At 39.0% G+C, this 18,413-nt stretch overlaps 1 long non-coding RNA gene across 1 annotated transcript; it reads right to left on the bottom strand.

The window, feature by feature from the left end:
* Positions 1 to 369: 369 nt before the first annotated feature.
* Positions 370 to 14,088, bottom strand: LOC149454510 (uncharacterized). The gene is made up of 2 exons (XR_016314195.1): positions 13,875 to 14,088; positions 370 to 2,176 (listed from the first exon to the last, which is right to left on the bottom strand). It is a non-coding gene; the product is annotated as an uncharacterized LOC149454510 (long non-coding RNA).
* Positions 14,089 to 18,413: the final 4,325 nt, after the last annotated feature.

The raw sequence follows: 18,413 nt of genomic DNA, 5'->3' as shown, positions 1-18,413 counted from the left end.
TGTAACTGTTGGTAGCTACATAGTTACATAGTTAGTCTGGCTGAAAAAAGACAAAAGTCCATTCAGTTCAACCATAGAAAAAAAAGTTATAATCCTATACCCATGGTTGATCCAGAGGAAAGCGAAAAACCCCCCCAGCAAAGCATGATCCAATTTGCTCCTGCTGGGAAAAAAATTCCTGCCTGATCCCCGAGAGGCAATCGGATATTACCTGAATCAACTTTACCTATAAATGTTAGTATCCAGTTGTTCTGCCTCTCCAATCTAAGCATTGAAAGTGTGATCTCTGTAACTTACAGTTGTGATGAGATAGTGATAACTTCATCCGCAGTTGGATACCACAGTCAGTGACTCAATCGAGATGATATCTTATAGATTTTGTGAAGTTTATTCCATAAACTGAGAGAATCTTACAACAATGAACATTCGATAGGTCAAAAGATCATAATGTGTCCTGCTTCATGACATGAGGCTAGAGCTGCAATGCATTTCTGGGAAAAGGGGTGGGCTATCTATATAGCATTAACTAAACAAAAGGAAAAGGAGGAGCAGAGACAAAATATAGAAAACACTTAAAGGCATATGACAGTCAATATGACAGTCATGTGAAACATGACACTCCCCGTCGAAATCTATGATTTCTATTATAACAAACTTTAGTTCAAATCCAATATAAATAATGAAGATTCTTTCCAGGAACATCTGCAAAACAAGAGGGAAGGGAAGAACAAAGGAAAACAATGCAAGCACTTAGCATAATACTTGCAGATGTTGGTCTCGAAAGTCCAGGCTGAGACATGGAAATCCATATTCAGAGGGGAAGGCAGCAACATGCACTATTCCTTCTTATCTCCCTTTAAATCAAGTTGATGACTTCCTCTTTGGGCAAAAGAAGTACCAGTTCCTTTATAGACCTCAAGTAAAGGTGTGCAGGATCTTCTTTCATGGTGGATATAGCCAAGATGTGTCCCGAAATGCAGAAGTAGGCACTGTACGACTACAGCAGTCAGCAGGGTTGAGGCTAGTGGGAACATAGTGCCATTGTTCAGGTGTAGAGAACTTCCTTATGCGTTCCACTCTGTTGCTGACATACACGTAGAACTGTCTTGTGCGATCGTGTATATATTCTAGCACTATTTTGCTGTCTGTATAAAAGTCAAAGGAGTCAATTTCAACATCTGTTTCAAGTTCTATAAGCTCAGCAATTTCCACAGCTAACACAGCTGCACAAAGTTCAAGCTTTGGAATAGTATGTGCAGGTTTTGGTGTGAGCTTGGTCTTGCCCATGATAAATCCAACACCCACTTCACGACTGGGATCCATAGCTTAAAGATAAGGCACCGCAGCAATGGCTTCATTGGATGCATTGGAGAAGACATGAATCTCTCTTCTGGTGGCATTCTTTAAGGATGCTTGGGTGTAAGAGCGTGGTATCTGGAGCTGTTCATATGCTTTTAGAGATTGTTTCCAGGATTCCCACCTTTGTTGCTTCTCCTTGGGTAAGGGGGTATCCCAGTCTGAGCTTTCAGAAGTAAGTTGTCTCAGCAGTATCTTACCCTGAATGGTGAGAGGTGTAATGAAACCTAAGGGATCATAAATGCTGTTCACTGTAGACAATACTCCTCACTTTGTAAAGGGCTTGTCACAGGCCGATGCTTGAAATGTGAATGTGTCTTGTTTAACATTCCAAAGCAATCCAAGACTGCGTTGTGTAACAGAAAGGTCACATCCTAGTTGGAATTTCTCCACACTGACAGCATGGTCATCAGAAGGAAAGGCTATCATGACCTTGTCGCTATTAGAGATGATTTTGTGAAGTCTGAGGTTTGCAGTGGCAAGCATGTTCTGGGTTCTAGTAAGAAGGTCAATAGCTTCTTCTTCATTGGGGAGAGGTTTGAGTCCGTTGTCTACATAGAAATTCCTTTCAATGAACTTTCTTGCATCACATCCAAATTCTTTCTCACCCTCTTGAGCTCTTTTCCTCAGTCCATAAATTGTTACTGCAGGAGAAGGACTGTTACCGAAAACATGTACCTTCATTTGATAGTCTATGACTTCATCGTTGACATCATTATTGCAGTACCATTGGAACCTGAAGAAGTTTCTGTAGTCTTCACGGACGATGAAACAGTGGAACATCTGCTGAATGTTAGCCATAGCAGCAATTGGCTCTTGTCTGAAGCAAAGTAAAACTCCTATGAGATTGTTGTTCAGATTAGGAACACTTAAAGGCATATGACAGTCAATATGACAGACATATTAAACATGACACCAGTTATATTCTGTGTATCTAAGAAACAATCCAGGCCTTTTTTGAAGCAATCCACTTAGCTGGCCAGAACCAACTCTTGAGGGAGTCTATTCCACATTTTCACAGCTCTCACTGTGAAGAAACCTTTCCGTATTTGGAGATTAAATTTATTTTCCTCCAAACGTAAAGAGTGCCCCCTTGTCCTCTGTGATGACCTCAGGGTGAATGACTCTACACTGAGTTCACTATATGAACCACTGATGTATTTATACATGTTGATCATATCCCTCCTTAATCTCCTTGTCAGGAATGGACTGGCCAGCAATGGTGGGACTCACCTGCCTTTTGATCTGCAGTACCAGGGCTGGCCAGCGGGTGCTCCCCGCAATCAGAGACTCAACCTTTCAGCCAGCTAACACCTGGAACTGATGATACTGGTGTATTTAAGGGATGGCCAGACTTGCAGACTCTGCCTTGGTGTTGTGTTTGTCCTGGGCCCTGTATCTGTCCTGCATCCTGTTTCTGTTCCTTGCTACCTGTTCTGATCCCTGGCTTGTGACCCTGACCATCCCTCTGCCTGACCCTCTGTACTACGCTGCTTGCTACCTGTTCTGATCCCTGGCTTGTGACCCTGACCATCCCTCTGCCTGACCCTCTGTACTACGCTGCTTGCTACCTGCTGAACCTGGCCTGTGACCCCGACCATTCTCCGCTTGCTCCCCCTGTACCTACCTGCCCAATTGATATTGACCCGGCCTGCCTGACGACGCTTGCTTGTATGTACTGTTATCTGTGGGTGGTTGGTTGGGTTTGTTTGCACTGTATTATGTTTAGTATTGCACTGCGTTTATGTTTGTATTGTTAGTGTTAATAAATTACATTGTTAATCACATATCTGAAGTCTGCGTTTCCCTGCTTCAGTCACACACCTCTGGTCATACCTGGGAGCCCTGACACTCCTCTTCTCAAGAGAGAATAAATTCAGTTCCTCTAATCTTTCCTCATAGCTGTTCTCTTCCATGCCTCTTATCAGTTTAGTTGCCCTTCTCTGTACTTTCTCCAGTTCCCCAATGTTCTTTTTGTAAATTGGTGCCCAAAACTGAACTGTATATTCCAGATGAGGTCTTACTATTGATTTGTACAGGGGTAATATGAGATCTCTCTCTCTGGAGTCTATACCTCCTTTAATACAAGAGAGGATTTTGCCCGCTTTAGAAACCCCAGCTTGGCATTGCATGCCATTATTAAGCTTGTGATCTACCAGAACCCCCAGATCCTTCTCCACCATTGATTCCCCCAGTTGCACTCCTCCTAGTATGTATGATGCTTGCATATTCTTAGCCCCCAAGTGCATAACCTTACATTTATCAACATTAAACCTCATTTGTCACATAGTTGCCCAATTAAACAGTGCACTGAGGTCTGCTTGTAAGTTGGAGACATCCTGTAAGGACGTTATTCTACTGCACAGCTTGGTGTCATCTGCAAAAACTGAAATGGGATTTTCAATCCCAGACCCTATATCGTTTATAAATATATTAAAAAGTAAGGGTCCCAACACTGAACCTTGGAGTACACCACTGGTGACCCCCGACCATTCAGAGTATGAATCATTAACCACTACTCTTTGAATATGATATTTTAGCCCGTTTTCTATCCATTTACTGTACATACGGACTTTTCCAAGCCTGTAGACTTTACCTTACACATCGGCCGTGTGTGGGGAACTGTGTCAAACGCTTTTGCAAAATCCAAGTATACCACGTCCACAGCCACCTCTGTCCAAGGTTTTGCTCACCTCGTCATAAAAAGAAATCAGATTTGTTTGACAACTTCTGTCTTTCATGAATCCATGCTGTCTGTTGCTGATAATATTTTTTTCCAGCAAGAACTCATCTATGTGGTCTTTTATTAAACTCTCCAGTATCTTCCCAACTATAGAAGTTAAACTAACAGGTCTATAATTACTTGGTAAAGATTTTGACCCCTTTTTAAATATTGGCACCACATTGGCCTTACGCCAATCCAGTGGTACTATGACAGTCATTAAAGAGTCCCTAAAAATTAGAAACAATGGCTTTGAAATGACAGAACTCAACTCTTTAAGGACCCGTGGGTGTATGCCATCCAGTCCAGGTACTTTATTCACCTTTACTCCGTCTAAATATTTTTTGATCATATCAATTGTGAGCCAGTGTGGATCATCTGGAGCTGTGTCAATACCTGGCTCATTATGGACAAGAGCTCCCCCATGCTCCTTTGTATACACAGAGCAGAAGAAGGTATTAAATAAATTTGCCTTCTCTTTGTCCCCAGTCACCCACTCTAGATTATTTTGTAAAGGGCCTACATGCTCGGACCGAACCTTTTTACTATTAATATATTTGAAGAATTTTTCGGGATTGGTCCTGCTATCTTTTGCAATCTGTCGTTCGTTTTCAATTTTTGTGGTCTTTATTTCCTTTTTGCATATTCTGGTATATTCTTTGTAATGTTTAAACAATGATAGCATTCCTTCATTTTAATATTGAATAATAGCTTCTTTCTTATTATCTATAGCCTTTTTAACTTTGGCAGTAAGCCACATAGGTTTGATTTTTAGCCTTTTAAACTTGTTGCCCATGGGAATATATTTTGCAATGTGTTCACATACAGTCTTTTTGAAGAACTCCCATTTCTGTGTTGTGTTCATCTATGCCAATATTCTATCCCAGGCTGTCTTGGAGAGCAGCTCTCAGCCTTGGAAAAGTAGCCTTATATTATCTTTCAAAAGGGTATGGCGCTTAGCCTGCCCGTGCCACCTGCCCCCAGTAAATGTACTGTGGGCAGGTGGGAACTGGTTATATGTAATTATTTTTACATGAAATAAGCATTTAACTGTTCGTAGCCTTATATTTTCTCCAAAAATGATCAGCTCAGTAACCTATAATGCATATGTACTCTTTATTTATGGTTATTATTTTCAGCTCTCACTGGCCTCATTGCTAAAAATAACAGTCATTACATTAAATAATGATTATTATTAAATGGGGGGGAAATATAATTTTTGCACAGGGGCTCCTTGTTGATTTTGTCCTCCACCACTTTTGTCAAAGCGGTTTTGGCTCAATTGCAATTTCTTGTTTCTCACACACTTTTAGTTTAAAACTAGCAGCTTTGAAAGCTGTAAACTGCAAGTGCTGGGGAAAGAATTTTAACAAATGGTGATATAAAAAGAAGCTCTGTGCAACAGGAGCCTCTGGTCAGGCCCTGACACCCATTCGTCCCTCTCCACCCTAAACCCCTTCCTCTCTTTTTACACCCCATACTTTCTCACTTCTTACAATCCAGCTGGCAGCTTCCTATTCTAAGACAAGTAGTAATAGGGACAAAGACAGCAGTAGATTGCTGATAAAGGTTCTGAGGCTCCCTCCCTTCTCATTTCATTGATTTTTAAAGTAGAACTCCATCCATAACACTTACATTTTTGATAAGGGAAGTTTTTATTGCCACCTGTGTCCCAACTGGGGATATTTCCTCTCATTTTCAGTTACAGCATAATGATATGTTAGACACTCTTTATGAATTCCCCTGTATGTTTTTATTGCTGTCTGTTCCTTTATGTTATAGTGATACCCACAACCCTCATTTTTCTATGGACTTAGAACTGGAAATAAGGCAGAGGCAAAAAAATAAAAACATGAAACAAAAATGTAATTCTTCCCCACTATATCCAAAATGAAAATTTAATACGATTCATTTTACAAAAAGTTTTAGAACGTCTATATTTCTATGAAGCATATGTGGGCTTCTCATTTTGTATTAAGTTTTCATTTTTCTTTTACAGTGCAGTTTTCTTATTCCAAGGGTCAATTGCTTTTGCAGTATGTTGTTGAATTACACTTCATATTCCTCGTCTTTAGGTTTTGCAATAACCACAGTGCGCTTTAACAATGCTTTACATGCAGGAAACTTGATCTCAGCATCTATTATTTTAGGAGAATAAGTACCGCGTTACAGTGGTGACAGGTGCAGCAAGTAAATTGTCTAGGAAACCTGTACACTGAACTTCAGGGTGGAGCTTACCTTTCATGTACAACAAGCTGCATCTGTCCACTGTATGCCGAGTCTCCTATTCTGTTCAGGTTTATTAATATTCTCCTTCTTTGGATTCCACCCACACAAGCTCTGGTAAGACCTGCTATTTGTATAGTTTATTTTTTATTCTTATAGAGAGATACACTAAGGAAAGAACAAAGATTCATACTCAGATCTGTTCAACGTGCTATAAGAGGCTTAGGCAGTGCATTGGAATTGAGATTCTAGACTGGATTCTCAAATTAATATTGATCACTGCATATGCATTGCATGGCACAGCTAGATGTATTTAGACATATTTTGAGATGGTACAAAAAGTAGCATTTTGATTTATTACATAGCAGGGACACCTGATGTATGGGAGCAGTCTGTTGGGAACATCTGATGTAAGAGGGCACCCTGACAGGGACCCTGATGTAAGGGGGCACTCTAATGGGAACAGCTGATGTACAGAACACTCTGATGAGGACCGTGTCATGGGGCACTCTGCTGGTGACATCTGATGTAAGGGGGTACTCTGATGGGGGCACATTATGTAAGGGGACACTCTGATGGGGACACTTATGTAAGGGGACACTCTGATTGGGATCCTGATGTAAGGGGGCACTCTTGCAAGGATCCTGATACAAGGGGGCACTTTGATGGGGACCGTGATGTAAGAGGGAACTCTGATGGGGACCCTGATGTAAAGGGCACTCTGATGGGGACCTTAATGTAGGGGGCACACTGCTGGTGACATCTGGTGTAAGGGGGTACTCTGATGGGGGCACCTGATGTAAGGGGACACTCTGATAGGGACACTTATGTAAGGGGGGCACTCTGATAGAGATCCTGATGTAAGGGGGCACTCTGGCAAGGACCCTGATGTAACGGAGCACTCTGATGGGCATACCTGATGTTAAGGGGGACTCTGATAGGGACATCTGATATAAGGGGGTACAGGTTCTGTTTAATCATCCTTGTCTCATGATAGCCTAATCCATATTAGTGTTTCCCAGGTCATGGCACCGTGACAGACTGTCAGTGACTCACAACCGTGTTGACATTCTGTCCCCTGCTACCATGAATTATGGACTGTACTTGTTTCTTGTATGGAATGTAATCATTAAATGCATTATAAAGTAAACATGTCCTAAGGGACAAATTTACTGTATATCATTATGATCACCTCAATGTATAAACTTAATTCAGACTTCTGCCACAAGCCAGGATCAAAGCTGCAAAGTATACTTTACACATTCAAACTGGTTTTAAAACTCAGCTCAGAGAGAGTATACTACATACATATTGCTGAATAACCTCTAACTGATATTGAAATAAATGTACTATTTGATTAGGTTATTATATTAGCAAAAGTGTGCCCATTCCATAATGGGCAAAGTTAGAAATGTTACTAAATGATGCAAAGTATAGGTTAACCAGTTAGTAAATGAATGGTGGGTGAGGTATCCAGATAAGGAGAGAGAAATGCAGAGGCTGAAACATTCAGCAGGAGAGGGATGTGATATCAGTTATGGGTAAGGGATCTAGGTAGGTATGGATGTCATTAACAGGTAAGGCAGCTGCGGAAGAATGTACGTCAGTAACAGGTGAGGTTTCTGGGGTGGGATTGATGTCAGCAGCAGGCAAATTGTCCAACCAGATACATGCTGTCAGAGTGCAGGCACAGTGGTAATAGTGTGGGGCTATCAGTCACAGTGGTAACAGCGAGGTGATGACAGTGGCAGTGGGGAGGCGCAGGCACAGTGACAGGAGTAGGAGGGAGAATGGGGATCAGGCATTTTGAAAAGAGCAAAAGGTGTGCAAATGCCATAAGGAGAGTGGATAGGGGCATTACTGCACAGTGGTGAGAGTAGAGGGTGAGAATGTGGGGTTGACATGATGGTGAGAGTTAAGGGGGGGGGGTCTGCAGGTGTGGGTATAAGAGCACAGGGGAGACTGCGTTGTAGCATGCAGGTACAATGGTGGAAGTAGGGATGAGAGCAAAGGTGTGGGTGTAGATGTAGAGGTGTGAGTGGGGGTGTTGGTAGAGTATAGATGCAGTGGTGAGAGCATGAATGAGGTTGTTTAGAGGTGCTGTGGAAAGTGGGGGCAGATGCAACACTAGTGCCAGGTGGCTTTGGTGCTTGATCAGTCTGGCTTGGTCTCCCCATTGCAGGGCAAGGTCCATGAAGGCGATCAACAGCTGCAGAACTTGGGCAGGACATTGCGTAAGCTGGAAGAGCCATAGCCCTGACAGGCCTTTTGTAGTGGGGTTAGAGCTTACCATGCCTTTGTGGGCCACTGCAGCAGACTTCGGGGAATGGTTTTCTTTTAAATAAACAGCGCAATACCCAACAAATGATACATAAAAAGAAAAATACTAGTATAAAAATTAGAAGTGTCCAAAATAAATGTGTCCAACAAACAAAAAAATCTAATAAATTTCACATAATATCCAAATAAAATAAAAAACTCATAATGTGATTTAAAGTGTCCAAAATTAATGTGTCCATCAAAATATAAAAAATCATCAAAATATATATATAACATTATGAAACTTTAGCCTTTTTCTTCAACTTCAAAGTGCTTCTCCAAAAACAAATAAATTTATAATGTGATTATCCTTCTGTAATAAGTGCTTCCACCATCCACCAGTGAGAAACCAACATTAATTGCACTCACCAGATGTTGGTGAATAGTAAGACTTTTAGGACTTTTAGGGATCCTACACCCCCTCTTAACACCTCCAGACCTCCATTCCACCACACCAGACTAAGAAGATTCTTCAACTTCCTTTCTCCAAACAAAACGCTCCACCGTTGTGCCAAAGAAGAAAATATAGCATATAGTGTAATATTGGTACTAACTTCTTCTTAAATATATAATAATGATGCCAGGTCATTCATGGTATGCAGCAATATAAAAGGCTCTTTAAAAATAAAAACATATAGTGTTGCGCTCCCAAACCTCCAATTAATTTATTATTTGAATCACTTAATCTCTGTTCTAAAAATCACAATAATTGAGAATGATGTATGTGATTAATCATAAATTATAATAACCTTAAGCTATGAATCAATTCAGATAAACCATGTGCATGCATAAATAAAAACAAAAAAATGAAAAATAATAAAAAAGTAGAAATAATGTCCCAAAAAAGTGACTTTGTGCTGGAAAATCTTCAATCTATAATGATTATAAATCGGTGACTGCTTATGAATCCGTGTGACGTCACTCGTTACCTTAGCAACAAAGACATGTAGGCAGAAATCCTGTGTCCTACGTAGTATGCGGTGGATGATTTTTGGATATCGTTGGAAGAATTGTTTGGACTTTCATTTGGTGGATTGTAAAGAAATTTCAGTGGATTTTATTTTGTAGTGGACTTTATATAAAAAATATTATTTATTTTTATTTGGGGATTACGAGTAAGAATCCCCCTCTCCTGGGAATCGACCACAATTTCAGGGTGAAAACCCCTTCAGAGTTCAGAAAACTAATGAATGCTGTTGAAATTGTTGAGAAAAACCATGGAAGGAGAAAGATAAATAACCGCATGGAGACGGAAATATAGAGGAGTTGCACCCTCTGGAGAAGCGATTCATCCCATAGCATATATCGTATACCACGGATACTCATTACCTCAAAGCAGGAGTTCCAAACAAGCAGGTTCCAAAGGAGGTGAACCGCAAGCTTATATAGCCTAATTGCAGGCTTCCTATGAGGTGAGCGCACATCTTCACATGTGGGAGGATTCACAAGCAGTCACCGATTTATAATCATTATAGATTGAAGATTTTCCAGCACAAAGTCACTTTTTTGGGACATTATTTCTACTTTTTTATTATTTTTCATTTTTTTTGTTTTTATTTATGCATGCACATGGTTTATCTGAATTGATTCATAGCTTAAGGTTATTATAATTTATGATTAATCACATACATCATTCTCAATTATTGTGATTTTTAGAACAGAGATTAAGTGATTCAAATAATAAATTAATTGGAGGTTTGGGAGCGCAACACTATATGTTTTTATTTTGCGTTTTGCCACATTGGTAGTTATGTGCTAGAGGTTTGCGATCCAACTTTAAAGTATATTAATAAGGAGTTTTTGTCTGCTTTCTGACTCGCAAGATATTTCATATATTATAAAAGGCTCTTTATTATGTAGCCTACAACGGCCAAACATCATCAGGAAACCATCCAGGATATACTGCAGAAATCCCACAACTATCTGTGCAGAGGATGATAATGAATTGATAGACAGACAGCTCCCAAAATGGCCACTGGAATGCACCTCTCGGCGTGCGTTCCACTCACCGGAAGTGACGTATGACGTTAGTAAAGCGGACTGGAAGTGTGTCGACGCGTTTCGCCCCTCCCACTGGGCGTTCTCAAGACACACACCTCAGACACCTTAAATACCAATTCAAGAACCCTCCCCTCGTTTACAATAAGTTCAATGATTCAACAAGTGAGACCTCCCCCTTGTCATCCTCTACCTCACACCCTGGGATTCCTTTACATGTGTCATATTTAAACACTTTATACAACATCATCTTAAACAGTCCTTCCAATGTTAATATGATTCCCAAGTCATTCCTGTTCATAGATCGATGTAAAACCAAAACAAACTCTATACCTATTATAAACTTTAATAAACAATAAATATAACTCATAATACCAATACCTAGTAATAAAAACGAATATATTACAAATAAAAATGCAAATAAAATAGTTTTTTATTTTATTTGGATATTTATGTGAAATTTATTTGATTTTTTTGTTTGTTGGACACTTATTTTGGACACTTCTAATTTTTATACTAGTATTTTTCTTTTTATGTATCATTTGTTGGGTATTGCGCTGTTTATTTGATTAATTTGATGATTTAGTGTTTACACTAGTGCACAGCAGCATCTTATATTTTAGTGGGAGGGGTTTGTTCTGTGGCGCAGGAGTATATATTTATAAGTGGTTTTCTTTTGTCTATTTTCTGTCCAGGCTCAATGTTACTCTTTTGTTAGTTCTCTTTCTTAAATTTTGAAGTATGATAAGTTCCATGTTGAGGAAAAAAAAAGATCGCTTTGGGATATCAATGTACATTGCAACAATTTAAAAATTTTTTGCTCTGTTCTTTTTGCTTTGTTTCACCATGCCCTTTCCAGACTGATTTCTGAATAGAAGGGTTAGTCTTTATTCTAAATCTTTGCTACAATCTCAGAGCGTCTCACCAAAAATCAAATTCCTATTGTAGGGGTTGCCTAAAATCTTATAGACTTCAAAGAACGAGTATGCCAATCACAAAAGCAGAAAGTGACATTTTGGGGGGGCATTTCATACATCATCTATGTACAGAATACTTCCAGGTTACCTGGAATAGCATTTCATTTTTTGACAGTTTAGAAAAATACAGGAGCTGCAAAAAAAAATGGCTTGTTTAGCTTTTTTATGCTAAATTATTATTATTTTTTAAAGAAACTGGATTAACACGGTTTAGTGACTGGTAATAGTGACTGTACAATTGTACAGGGAGAAGCATCTTTTTGTGGTTAGTGCTTGTGTTAATGCCTGTTGGATTCACCATCATTCATAATTAACATACTACTAACACTGAGGTTCACAGTTTACCAGCTAATCTTAGATGATATAAAATGGTTGTAAACTTCAGACATGAAATATGTACAGAACATATCCCTTTATAGTGTGTACTTGTCTCAGTCCAGAACACTTGCCATTTCTCTCTGCTGCATCATTCCTCTGCCATCAGCATGAGTCACTTTTGATCATATTTCCTGACAACAAGACGTAAAAAGGTGTAGGGAGCACCAGCGCACAGTCTGTGATTGACAGCCTCAGCTCTGTTCTTGTGTGCTGTGTGAAGGGGGGGGGGTCTGTCCCTTCCCTCCAATCAGCTCTCCTCACTGAGCTCTGCAGAGTGTAACTTCAGCCACTGCCCCCTGCCTCCTGGAAGCTCAGAAATATGCTGTAAATTTTGGACTTTAAGCACCTCATACTTGGCCTATTGTCAAATGAATGCTCAGCCGGAGTACTTTTATTCAAGGAGAATGTCATATGACCTCCTCCTCCCCACGCAAGGGGCCATGATGCAGCACGATCTGTCACCCGCTGTGTCCACCAGACACAGTGAGAGAAAGATCACTGTACTGGGCTGGCCAATCAGTTGTACACAATAAATGCCTTTCATTAGTTGTCATTCATTGTGCACTATTGTGATTATCTCAGTGATTGGTGACAGTTATCACATTGTACAGACAGGGCCAATCACAGCACATCTGTACCATGTGATAGCTTTGGCAAATCACAACCATCTCAATAGCACAGAACAGAAATGAATGGATGCCATTCATAAAAATGATTGATTGTAACAATGATTATCACTGTCACAAGCAATCATAGTGTAAAAAAAACATTCTGATCACCTCTTCATAAATAGTACAGTGTCACTATGGTAACACTGCACTACTCTGGTCACAGTATATAAAAACAAACTTGAAAAAAAAAGTTTTTTTTAACAATACATCCCTGATCACAGCCACACCAGTCATATGATGATGCTGTACTGTTCTGATGACAGTATGAAAAAAAATTGTGAAAAAAAAATACATTTTATTTAATTTTCTTCTTTTTTCAAAATTGTATCAAGTAATTACAACTTCAAAAAAACTCATTATGCCTCTTACTAAGTACCTTGGAATGTCTACTTTCCAAAAAGGGGTCAATTGGGGGGGGGGGGGGTATTTGTACTGTCCTGGCATTTTAGGGCATCAAGAAATGAGGCTGTCAGTACATCAGGACTCAAATCAATAGATCCAAACAGGAATCTACCCTCTTTCAATAAATCTACTATATATGTGACAACAAAATATTCCCCATATACTTTCTACAAAATCATAAATCCAGTGTCTCTGTGATTTAAATCCAATAATATAAAGTCCAGTGTCTCAATAACGAAAAAATATATAAAATTAAAAATTAAAAAATAAAGATAAAAATAAAAATAAAATAAAAAGAAATGAAAAAATGTCTATTTCTTGCAGTGTTGATTGTTGTGAAGAACCTCAAAGAAAAAGAAACTCACAATAGTGCATTACCATAATACCACAAAAAAAAAAAAAAAAAAAAAAAAAAATATATAATAAAATTTATGAATATATATATATATATATATATATATATATATATATATAAAACACATGCACACACAAATGTGTATCAAACAATTGTGCAACCTTTAAGTGAAAAATTATATATTTAACACTTGTGAGAACCTTCCAAAAGAGAAAGGTAATAAAACACTTGTGCTCATAAATAATAAAATCATGAAGTGATCTACTAAGTGAGATTCCTCCCCACACGTGACACTTCTAGTGAGTAAGGCCAATATACCCTTACCAACAGTAGATGAAACTCACGCCTTTTGTATATATATATAACTGGAAATCCTCCAAAGAAGCTTTATCCTCCTCTCCTCCTTCGCTTCCTGTTAGGATGATCTTACCATGCCTTCCACATCCATAGGTTTATAAAATATAACGTACCTCCATGTATGTTTCAAGTTTTAATGAATCCACTTGTATAAGGAGTTGAAAACATAGGCATATAAATAGTATAATCAATTTTGGACAAGCCCCACTGAGTGGGGATTACCAGGCAGTTCCCACAGTTCCCATGCAGTCCACTCTCAAGTGTCCAGTGATTCCTCAACAAAGATGGCCGCTGCGACACTTCCGGTTCCTGCTCCTTGCGTATGACGTCATACGCAAGGAGCAGGAACCGGAAGTGTCGCAGCGGCCATCTTTGTTGAGGAATCACTGGACACTTGAGAGTGGACTGCATGGGAACTGTGGGAACTGCCTGGTAATCCCCACTCAGTGGGGCTTGTCCAAAATTGATTATACTATTTATATGCCTATGTTTTCAACTCCTTATACAAGTGGATTCATTAAAACTTGAAACATACATGGAGGTACGTTATATTTTATAAACCTATGGATGTGGAAGGCATGGTAAGATCATCCTAACAGGAAGCGAAGGAGGAGAGGAGGATAAAGCTTCTTTGGAGGATTTCCAGTTATATATATATACAAAAGGCGTGAGTTTCATCTACTGTTGGTAAGGGTATATTGGCCTTACTCACTAGAAGTGTCACGTGTGGGGAGGAATCTCACTTAGTAGATCACTTCATGATTTTATTATTTATGAGCACAAGTGTTTTATTACCTTTCTCTTTTGGAAGGTTCTCACAAGTGTTAAATATATAATTTTTCACTTAAAGGTTGCACAATTGTTTGATACACATTTGTGTGTGCATGTGTTTTATATATATATATATATATATATATATATATATTCATAAATTTTATTATATATTTTTTTTTTTTTTTTTTTTTTTTTTTTTTTTTGTGGTATTATGGTAATGCACTATTGTGAGTTTCTTTTTCTTTGAGGTTCTTCACAACAATCAACACTGCAAGAAATAGACATTTTTTCATTTCTTTTTATTTTATTTTTATTTTTATCTTTATTTTTTAATTTTTAATTTTATATATTTTTTCGTTATTGAGACACTGGACTTTATATTATTGGATTTAAATCACAGAGACACTGGATTTATGATTTTGTAGAAAGTATATGGGGAATATTTTGTTGTCACATATATAGTAGATTTATTGAAAGAGGGTAGATTCCTGTTTGGATCTATTGATTTGAGTTTAAGCTTTCAGGGGGTTGAAAGTTTTTTTTTCCAATTTGGAATTGGTGTAGGAGCAAGGGTGGTTTTGGTTTTACATTATACCTATATCATTTTCACATTATATTTATAAGTACATCAGGACTGATCAATTTTCAAATATAGGGGTTATACAAAAAAAGGAAAAACTGCATGATTAGCAGGCATTAAAGTGACATGTTTTGTGCTGAAAGTGAAAGTGATTACCTGTGAAGATTGAAATTGAGCTCTGAAGTCATTTTTGCAGCAGTTGTTTTCTTATTCTGGGTCACAATCCTGTGCAATGTCCTTCTATCTATTTTGGTGAGTTGACCATGTCTACTGCACTTATGCTTAATAGACAAAGTTTTCATGGCAAAAGTGTATGTGGTGTTGAGGGCATGTAGTTTGGTATGGTTCGGGGGGGCAATTGCTCCCCCCTTTCCTGACCTGCCAGGCTGCATGGTCAGATAAGGGTCTGGTATGAATTTTGGGGGGACCCCCATGCCATTTTTTTTTAATTTTGGTGTGGGGTTGCCCTCAAAATCTGTACCAGGCCTACGAGTCTGGTATGGATTTGGGGGTGGCCAAAGCCATTTTTTTTAATGTGGGCTTCCCCTTAAAATCCATACCAGACCTTGACGTCATTGACGATCCACCCAGACGACGTGTGTGTTACACGAAACGCGTAGGAGGAGTCAATAATGCCGTGACATCACGCCGCCGGAGCAACGTGGAGCTCCGGCGGCCATCTATTCGCCAGGACGGTTAGTCCTAGTTGCATTGTTATTTGTACTTTTTCACCTGGAAACCTGCAACCTTCTGGATGTTATATGCCTGAATAAATACCTTAACATACTACACTATGGAGTTTCTTCTGCTTTAAACTCCCTTGGGGAGGATTACTTCACAGATTAGTAGGACTTGCAGTAAGGATTCCCATACACCCGGTGAGCTATCCTAAAAGGTCCCGGCTACTTCGTCATTATACACCAGAGGTTACAAGATCCAGGCGCATTTAGTGTGCGATTCATCTCCATTCCTGACCAGACCTTGATGATCCTTAGTGACTTCAGGATATTTTTACACAAATGCGCATTTGATTATGCACTCTGGTGAGTGCGCATTCTTATCATTTATGACTGCACAAACACCAGTCTGGTTGGAATAAGGATTTATGTTTCTGACACCGGCTATGAACTATTTTATACAACTGTTATTTTTATGTTATTTTTATCTCTGATATATTTTAGCGCTGCACTATATTTACAGTGGGGATTGAAAGTTTGGGCACCCCAGCTAAAAATTTGTATTAATGTGCATAAAGAAGCCAAGGAAAGATGGAAAAATCTCCAAAAGGCATCAAATTACAGATTAGACATTCTTATAATATGTCAACAAAAGTTAGATTTTATTTCCATCATTTACACTTTCAAAATAACAGAAAACAAAAAATGGCGTCTGCAAATGTTTGGGCACCCTGCAGAGTTAATATCTTGTACTGCCCCCTTTGGCAAGTATCACAGCTTGTAAACGCTTTTTGTAGCCAGCCAAGAGTCTTTCAATTCTTGTTTGAGGTATCTTTGCCCATTCTTCCTTACAAAAGTCTTCCAGTTCTTTGAGATTTCTGGGCTGTCTGTCACGCACTGCTCTTTTAAGGTCTATCCATAGATTTTCAATTATGTTGAGGTCAGGAGATTGTGAAGGCCATGGCAAAACCTTCAGTTTACGCCTCTTGATGTAATCCCCCGTGGATTTCGAGGTGTTTTTAGGGTCATTATCCATTTGTAGAAGCCATCCTCTCTTTAACTTCAGCTTTTTCGCAGATAGCATCAAGTTACCATCCAAAATTTTCTGAAATTTTATTGAATCCATTTTTCCTTCTACTCGTGACATGTTCCCTGTGCCACTGGCTGCAACACAACCCCAAAGCATGATTGATCCAACCCCATGCTTAACAGTTGGACAGAGGTTCTTTTCATTAAATTCTGTGCCCCTTCTTCTCCAAACGTACCTTTGCTCATTCCGGCCAAAAAGTTCAATTTTAACCTCATCGGTCCACAGAACGTGTTTCCAAAATGCATCAGGCTTGTCTATATGTTCATTTGCAAAGTTCAAACGATGATTTTTGTGGTGAGGACGTAGAAGAGGTTTTCTTATGATGACTCTTCCATGAAGACCATATTTGTACAAGTATCTCTTTATAGTGGAATAGTGTACCACAACTCCAGTGTCTGCCAGATCTTTCTGGAGGGATCGTGCAGTCAAACGTGGGTTTTGAATTGTTTTTCTCACAATCCTGCGAGCTGTTCTGTCTGATATTTTTCTTGGTCTTCCAGATCTTGCTTTAACTTCCACTGTTCCTGATGACTGCCATTTCTTAATTACATTCCAAACAGAGGATATTGACATCTGAAAACGCTTTGCTATCTTCTTATAGCCTTCTCCAGCTTTGTGAGCGTCAACTATTTTCAGTTTCAGTTTTCTAGACAACTGCTTAGAAGAACCCATGGTGCTGATTGTTGGGGCAAGGTCAGATGAGTCTGGGCATTTAAAACCTTTGAGATTGACATCACCTGGTCTTCCCAGATGATGATTGAGAACAATCCATGATGCTGGCAGGTCTCAGCTTTGCAAAGGGGGCAGTGCATGCTATAAATTCTGCAGGGTACCCAAACTTTTGCAGACGCCATTTTTTTGTTTTCTGTTATTTTGAAAATGTAAATGATGGAAATAAAATCTAACTTTTGTTGACATATTATAAGAATGTCTAATCTGTAATTTGATGCCTTTTGGAGATTTTTCCATCTTTCCTTGGCGTCTTTATGCACATTAATACAAATTTTTAGCTGGGGTGCCCAACTTTCAATCCCCACTGTACATATGTCTATTTGAGGTTTTTTCTGGTTACCTGAGTGCCTAGCAGCTTTTTAGTGCGCTCGCAGTTACACAATATCTGTATACAAGTACAAGGAGAGGAAGAATTAATTGTGAATGAAATTTTTAATGCTTATCTGCATCATAGTAAGGTATGGTATCTGATAGGATGGAAAGGTTTGGTCCTGAAGAAGATTTATGGGAATCAGAAGAAGACATGCATTGCCCTCATTTAATCGAGAAATTTCCATAAAAGCTATGTTCTCTGATTCTGTGCCACCTGCGCTGGCCCTGGTTTGTGACCCCAACTAATTCTATGCTACCTGCATTGGCCCTGACTTGTCACCTTCTACTCGACCTGGCTATTTGATTTCTCTACAACTTCACTAAATGTTCATTCCTATTACCGGTAAGTATATTCACATTCTGTCTTATACATGTCAGAGCAGTTTCCACTAGTTGGCTATGCTCCTGGAACAAAGTAAAATGAAAT

This window comes from Staurois parvus, unplaced genomic scaffold, assembly GCF_062004578.1.
Source record: "Staurois parvus isolate SC_StPar_1 unplaced genomic scaffold, SC_StPar_1.0 ptg000425l, whole genome shotgun sequence".
NCBI lineage: Eukaryota > Metazoa > Chordata > Amphibia > Anura > Ranidae > Staurois > Staurois parvus.
The sequence above is the reverse complement of the archived record's forward strand: the minus strand, read 5'-3'. Positions and strand labels throughout refer to the sequence as shown.